General features: G+C 50.4%; 1 long non-coding RNA gene across 2 annotated transcripts in view; it reads right to left on the reverse strand.

The window, feature by feature from the left end:
- The window catches only part of LOC108790246, a 25,767-nt gene extending 19,636 nt beyond the window's left edge, over positions 1-6,131 (reverse strand). For both annotated transcript variants that reach the window (XR_001941440.1, XR_001941441.1), the window contains exons 1-2: positions 5,954-6,131; positions 4,974-4,977 (exon numbers count right to left, since the gene is read on the reverse strand). This is a non-coding gene — a long non-coding RNA (uncharacterized LOC108790246). The remainder of the gene's footprint in view (positions 1-4,973; positions 4,978-5,953) is intronic.
- Positions 6,132-8,121: the final 1,990 nt, after the last annotated feature.

Here is an 8,121-nt window from a genome sequence, read left to right on the forward strand (position 1 = left end):
GGTCTTCACCATAGTGGAGTTTGGAGTGTGACTGTTTGAGGTTGTGGACAGGTGTCTTTTATACTGATAACAAGTTCAAACAGGTGCCATTGATACAGGTAATGAGTGCAGGACAGAGGAGCCTCTTAAAGAAGAAGGTACAGGTCTGTGAGAGCCAGAACTCTTGCTTGTTTGTAGGTGACCAAATACTTATTTTCCACCATAATTTGCAAATAAATTTGTTCCAAATCAGCCAATGTGATTTGTCTGGATTTGTTTTCTCATTTTGTCTCTCATAGTTGAGGTCTACCTATGATGCCAATTACAGGCCTATCATCTTTTAAGTGGGAGAACTTGCACAATTGGTGGCTGACTAAATACTTTTTTGCCCCACTGTATCTACTGCTTGCTAGCAGTAGATACAGGCAGTCCCCGTGTTACGTACAAGATAGGGACTGTAGGTTTATTCTTAAGTTGAATTTGTATGTAAGTTGGAACAGGTACATTTTGTAAGTGTAACTGCAGCCCCAAATTTTTTGGGGGGTTTTGGATAGCATAGGGAAGTGTTTACCCCCTGTAAAGTTTGTTGTGCTGTGTGTGTGCCCCTGTTCAGAAGATTTCACCTCACTTTCTGTCCCTGTGACAATTGGATTTTGAAACTTTTGGGTTGTCGTGAAAACAAGGATTGGTGATAAAGCTTCAATGCAGACACCTTTTTCCCATGGTAACTCTTACAGGAGTGAATTTCCCTTTCTAGGGGTAGACTTCCTGTAATGTACGTACACTACTACAAACCAGACCCAAAAAGGTGGGCACTCCGTGTCAGCACGAGCGCTGTAGCATTACAACTACTCCTGCTGCAGTGTTGCCACAAGGGGGGCCACCGGCAGGCGTCAATCAGATGTCCGCGCATGCGCGATGACGACACAGCGGAGTGTCACCCGGTCTAGAGACCGGGTGAAACCCAGCCTTGGGACGCCCCTGCCCTGCTTTACAGTAGTAGCCTCCGTTTGTAAGTAGGAGTCGTATGTAAGTCGGATGTATGTAACTCGGGGACTGCCTGTATATGCAAAGAAATAAAGGGGGGTGTTAATTATCCGTTAATGACATAAAATAAATGCCACTTTCAATATGAACTCATCACTGCAATCCTCCATTCAGCAAGTTTACACTGTGGAATTGGGAGCAAATTGGCTGATTGGTTTGCAGTGCTGCCCCTCCTTCCAGTCACTCCTCCCATGCAGGGGTTACGGGAAGTTAATTTGAAGACGATAACATATATTGTATGTTGCCCACAGAAATCACCCAGCTACTGAAATAGGTTTCCATAGAGCGGAGAAGTGATGTGACCCTTATTGTCTCCAGGCACAGAGAAGAAATTGTATTCAAAACATTTTCACAGCACAGTGCCTAGCGGGAGAGTCACCTCTCAAGTAATAATTGCTTTATGGTGATGGCTGGGAAATCATAAATCTCCCTGGCCATTACTCTATCTGTTCTCTGTCCAGTTATAGGCAGACCCAGACTGATAATCCAGGGTGTCTCTGCCTAAGCTTTCCGAGATTTCCATCAGCAAGTTTCTTTCACTGCACAACATGAGCAATGGCACGATTCAGACTCTGCGTATTCCAGCAGATTACAGCTGCGGGACACGTTCAAAGATCACGGCTCTTTAGTGTAATAATAGGTATATATCTGCAGATTACTGGTCAATGATGTTTTGTGATTTATCAAAGCAGATTTATTTCAGACTCTGTGCAATTATTTTTAACCTTATTATACATAGAAGTCTTAAAATCAGCATTCGTAGCTCCAAAGCAGACATTGTGTTTTGTACTACTTCAATGATACATTGAAGGATTCAGGACAATGACATGCAGCAACTCTTGGTGGAACACAGCAATGACAGTAGGACTCTTGGAATCCTAGATAAAAAGAACACACTGACACAAGGTATCTGAGAACAATGACAAACAAACTCTTGGAGAATAAGAGAGATAAGATACTGCAGCTTGTTATTGCAGAACATGTGCACAATGACACTTGCTACGACACTGATGCTTGTTTGGTGTCCTAGAACTATGGCACACCAGTGACGTGCCCTGCCTTGTGTGCTGGGTGAGGTAGTGACGTGACGTGCCTTATGTGATTGGTGAGGCATCCCCCCATCCAGTCGCAGCCCCACTCCCAGCTTTGGTAACCAAGCTGTGTGAGGAGGAGGAAGGGAAGAGAAGCCTCCCTGTCCCTCACTTGCTTGACTGCCGATGGTGGCCGGAGGACACTGGTACCCCCCCCTTTCTTCTCGCGGGACGAGCTGGCCGACGAAACTTAAGCCTGGTCGGCGATCCACGCCCCCGCTGGACTTGTTCAACTGGACTACCCGGTCGGCGATCCACGGACCCGATATGCCTGACTCCTAGCAAGCCGCCGGCCGCCCCTCCCCGCTCTCCTCCTGGCGGCACAAACTTTTTTCCCCCTCCTCGCCGTCGACGCTCGCACCCTTTCCCTATGTCCCGGGGAGACAGGAGAGGTCGGGGGGACAAGGGGACAGCCACCTGTCCACTTCCCCCCCGTGGGGAAGACAAAAGCTTGGCTCAAGGGATGACTTTCAATAGATCGCAGCGAGGTAGCTGCTCTGCTACGTACGAAACCCTGACCCTGAATCATGTCGTCTACGAATGATTTAGCACCGGGTTCCCAACGAACATGCGATGCGCTCCGGGAGAGAGGCGGCCCGCTTCCGTCCGCGCTCCGGTCCCAACGACTCCGGGGAGGCCGGGGGCCGCTCTTCATAGTCCTTTCGTCCCCACAGGCATCTAGCACCTGCTTCGCTGTCTGGCTCAAAGGGCTGGCATGCCCTGCAGCCCTTGCACTTGTCCCAGGAGTATAGTCCACAATTTCAACTTCAGACTCCAAACTTGATTCAGCCTCTATTGCTCTCCTCTCCTCGAGCTTCCTTTGTCTCCGCTCCCTAGCTGTCCCTCTCGGTGGACCAGCCGTCCTGCGGTGTGGTATAGCCTGTATCTCTGAGGCCTGACGCTCCACATGTTCCAGGTCACGCAAAATCACCAGCTCCGTCTCCTTCTTCTCTTCAATCTGCTCCCTAATCGGGCCCCTCTTCTGACTTGAGGTCCGGTTAGATACAGCCCGAAGGGTTTACAGATCATCCTGCAGACGACACAAATCAGCACTGTAACCATCATACTTCTCTTTGAAGGTCTTAAGGACCTCCAGGAGCTTCTATGTAGGCAACTCCTGGAAGGTCTGCTCTTCCACTCTTTTCCCCCTGGCCATTCCAACACAGCCATGCCTGGAGGGACCAGCACCCTCAGTCGGGGCGTCTGGGACAACCTCGGGGGGGCAACTCTCCGGTTCTCTCACGGGACAGCCACCAATGGCCCTCTCGCAAAAACTCTCTGCACTCCGCCAGAACCCCGGACAGTAGCAGGATATCTGCAGTAGGGACTGCATGGGGCCTGCCAATCTTCCTCCAGTCTCTCGGCTCCCTGACGAGTTCCTCCGCAGCAGGCCAGCTCCTCCAGACCAGGTCCACAGAGCAGCAAGGTGCAGCAGCCTCTCCAACAGCCAGACAGCAACTGAGCTGGATATAACCAGCCCTCCTGATATCATGCACCACCAGCTGACAAGAAAGGTATTTTCTCTGCAGGGAAACCTGACACTGCGCATTCCACGTGAAATACCTAACAACTGCACTAACTAGAAAAAGAGTGCTCAAATTAAATCTCCTCCCTCTCTGGAATTGGACGTCCTGTACACCCACTCTGCATAAGTCATGCGGGAGAGACAGGGGATGCCCAAGGCGGCCGAGTCCTCTTTGTAGACGTGTACATTGAAGGGCCACTGAAGGAGAAAGTAGTCCATAGACTCCTCTTTCCCGGAACATTCCACCCGAGGACAACCACGGTCCTGAACGTTCCTGTACTTCAGGTTCCCCCGAACATAGAGTCTACCGTGGAAAGAGAGAAACACCACATCTCTATATTTCTCCGGAAGCCGCCGGGAATTGATATTTTGCAATCCCGAAGCAAGAGTCTGTGGTGGACAGTCCCTCAAGGCAAGCGAAACACTATAGTGCGTAGCCAAGACTCTCACAGGAGAGTGCAGAACTGCTGGTAGAACTCGACCGTCAGTCCGTCAGGGCCAGGGGACTTGTTTTTGTTCTGCTGCATTATACTCTCCGTGTCCTCTTCAACGGTAATCTTGCTAAGCAACTCATCCGGAGATAGATTCAGATTATCAGGGGGTACGAGGTTCCCCAGAAAACCATAGGCCCGATCCTCCAGGGGTCTCATCCTTCCGAGAAGCTCAATATAATAATCGCGGACGACCCTCTAAAATATGATGGCCCCCTCTTCCACTCACGTTTAGCCAAGTGCAATGCTGCCAAGCTATCCAACCTGGTCTCCTGAAGCATTACCAGCAGCAACGTCTGCAGCACCCAAACTGAAAGTGGAACCGGAAGCCACCGTCAGGGCTCCACAAGGACCGGAAATTACCTGCAAACCGGAAGTGACCTGCAAACCGGAAGTGACGTCACCCGCGGCCCGTCCAGCTCCCAACTCCACCTCTTTCACTTTTAGTTTGGCATGAACCAGAACGGATCCATCAGATGCCATCTTGGACACATCTACCCTAGTCAGCTCAACAGGGATTCCCAGGACCTACTCCACGGGGGCAGAGCCTGGGTCTCCCTCAACAACACTGACAGCAGAAAGCGGGGCAACAGGTAAGGCAGAGGGAAGGGAAGAGGGGTGTTGGGAAAGGGGGGCGTTGGGAAGGGACACTGGAGAGGGAACCTCCAAAAGTACACAGGTGCCATCACCAAACGGGGATGCCTCTCCAGGCACATGGAGGGAAGTCTCACCCTCCTCGCCGGATCCACTCGACCCCCTTTCTTGCACAGAACCTCAGGAGCCCTCCTCGAGGAATCCTTTTTCTTCTCTTTCTTTCCTGCTTTAACACTTCCTTCGCACAGCTCTTCTCCAAACTTTCAAAGCTCTGGCATCCGAAGTTGAAGCTCCCTCTTCCACCTCCGACTCCAGGCCAGAGCCAACTCCCGCCTCTATCGCCCTCCTCTCTTCCAAAAACTTCCGTCGCCGCTCTCTGGGGCCGTCACCTTAGGCAGGCCTGCAGCTCTTCTTTGCAGACTGGACTGCACCTCTGCAATCTTTGACTTTACCTCATCAATATTGGAAAGTACATGCTGCTCTTCTTGCTTCTTCTGGATAATTTCCTCTCTGATAGGTGCTCTTTTAAAACTGGTAGTTTTGTTTGACATTGCTCTCAACTTCTTCAGCCGATTCTGAAGCTGGCACAACATTTTATCATATTTGTCATGCTGTCCCTTTAAATCCTTAAGAGCTCTAGGAGCTTCTCAGTGGGCGCCTCCTGGAAAGCCCGCAGCTCTACTCCTCTTCCTTTCACCACTCCAGTATAGGAATGGGACATCATTCCGGAACCTGCACCATCAGGTGGCGTATCGGGGATCATATCCGGCGAACCCTCTCTGGAGTCGCGCAGCAGCGGATGGGACTGTTCCAGGCAGAGGCGACCCACCTGCAGGAGATCCCTGCACTCAAGGAGCACCCCAGAGAGCAGCAGAATCTCCTCTGTAGGCACTGCATGAGGCCGCCCCACACCCTTCTTCCACTCTCTGATCTTTCCGTCCATACCTCCTTCCAATTCCTCCAACAGGATCACCTGTTCACGGATTCTCCTGGACAGGACCTGGTGCTCCGCCAAGGACAGGTCCTTCCTTAAGGGCCTGCCGTCCCCGAAATCCAGCACGGCAAAAAGGGCATCGAGCCGGGCCTTCCATCCCCAAGCCGGGGAGGGAAGCCGACCCTCCATAGTGGGCCTAAGTCAGGCCAAGGAGTGGGAAAGTCTCCCCCAGTGACTGAAGCCGCAGAGAGACCAGGAATAGCTCTTTCTCATCTGACAGCCGGACAGCAACTGAATTACCGCGGCTGCTGGCACCAGACTTGCCCTCCAATAGATCCTCGTTAAAGGATTTAAAGTGTACTCATTCCAATTACAGTGCCTCGAAAGAGTCCTGTATTGTTATTTTTCGTCACTACCTCCCCGATTCGGGAGTGGGTAATTTGACGGGGCACCGCCTTCCTTTCACGAGGGGGCCCCTCCCCGGGGATACCCGGGCCCAGCGGGGGGCCACAGGAGCTCGCGCCGGGGCCAAGGGAGGGGAAGTGCGCCGGGGACCTAGGAGAGTCTGCTCACCGCCCTGGCGACCCCTCCCCGCTGGCGCGCAGGGTGTCCCATCGGTCTGAACGGGGGGTGGCAAGGGCAAAAACGTCGGCTCCGCGTCGGCGCCTCAGGTGGAGGCAGGATCAACCAGGTAGCCCCTGAGGACGCGCCAGGCTGCGGGGAGCCTCCCCCGACGGATCGAGGGGGGACCCACAGGCCCGTCGATCTGCCTCCCCTGACCGCACGTCCCTGTGGCACACTGATGCTTGCTTCGTGTCCTAGAACTATGGCACACTGATACTTGCTTGGTGTCCTAGAACTATGGCACACTGATGCTTGCTTCGTGTCCTAGAACTATGGCACACTGATACTTGCTTGGTGTCCTAAAACTATGACACAATAACACTTGTTTGGTTTCAAGAACTATGGCACAGTGGCACTTGTTTAGTGTCCTAGAACTATGGCACAGTGACCCTTGTTTAGTGTCCTAGAACTATGGCACAGTGACCCTTGTTTGGTGTCCTAGAACTATGGCCCAGTAACACTTATTTAGTGTCTTGGACCTATGGTACAATGACACCAGTTTGGTGCCCTGGAATTATGGCACAATGATTCTTGTTTGGTGTCCTAGAACTATGATACAATGACACCTGTTTGGTATCCTAGAACGATGGCACTTGTATGGTGTCCTATAACTATTATCACACTGATGCTTGCTTGGTATCCTAGAACTATGGCCCAGTAACACTTATTTAGTGTCCTATAACTATGGTACAATGACACCTGTTTGGTGCCATGGAACTATTGTACAGTGATTTTTGATTGGTATCCTGCAACCATGGTACAATTACATCTGTTTGCTGCCATGGAACTATGGCACAGTGACACTTGTTTTGTATCCTAGAACTGTGGCACAATGGCACTCGTATGGTGTCCTAGAACTGCGACACACTGATGCTTGCTTGGTGTCCTAGAACTATGGCCCAGTAACACTTGTTTAGTGTCCTAGAACTATGGCACTGACCCTTGTTTGGTGTCCTAGAGCTATGGCACGGTGACCCTTGTTTGGTGTCCTAGAACTAGGGCACAGTAATACTTGTTTGGTGTACCATAACTATGAACAATGGCACTTGTATGGTGTCCTAGAACTATGACACAATGGCACTTGTATGGTGTCCTAGAACTATGACACACTGATGCTTGTTTAGTGTCCGAGAACTATGGTACAACGACACCTGTTTGGTGCCCTAGAACTATGTCACAGTGACCCTTGTTTGGTGTCCCAGAATTATGGTACAATGACACTTGCTTGGTATTCTACAACTAAGGCACACTGATGCTTGGTACTAGAACTCTTGCAGTAGCTTCTGCTTGGTGTAATAGACCTATGGCACATTGGTCCTTACTTGGTTCTAGTACTATAAATTGGTAACACTTGCTGGTGTCCAAAAACTATGGTACGTTGACAATTGTTTGGTGTTTTAGAACAATGGCACAGTGATATTTGTTTGGCATAAAGGCTATGAAGAGTGGCAAATTATAGTAAGCCACTTCGGAAAATGACAGTGTCACCTGGAGGTCCCAGAACGATTGCACAAAAAAAATGTTGGGGTCCCAATAATGGGATGTTCTCTAGCAGACCAACAGCATGAAAGCCACAGGACAGTTACATGGCTCTCTTTATAGTATAACTAAACCCCAGAACAAAAATGTAATATATTGCAGTTTAACAGTTCTTAGATGTGGTGGCGGCAGTTTTCATTTTTTAATTCCTCAAGTACTGCACATACAGAATATCTCTTGATCTTAGCAGTGTAATTTTAAGAAAATGTTCAAAAATTACAGAAAATATATGCTGATCTTGCCAGAAGCTTCTCACTCCACCCCCCCCCCCCCCCAGTTAATGGGGGAAAAAGAGGA

Source organism: Nanorana parkeri, unplaced genomic scaffold, assembly GCF_000935625.1.
Source record: "Nanorana parkeri isolate BGI_ZX_2015 unplaced genomic scaffold, ASM93562v1 scaffold456, whole genome shotgun sequence".
In the NCBI taxonomy this organism is placed as follows: Eukaryota; Metazoa; Chordata; class Amphibia; order Anura; family Dicroglossidae; genus Nanorana; species Nanorana parkeri.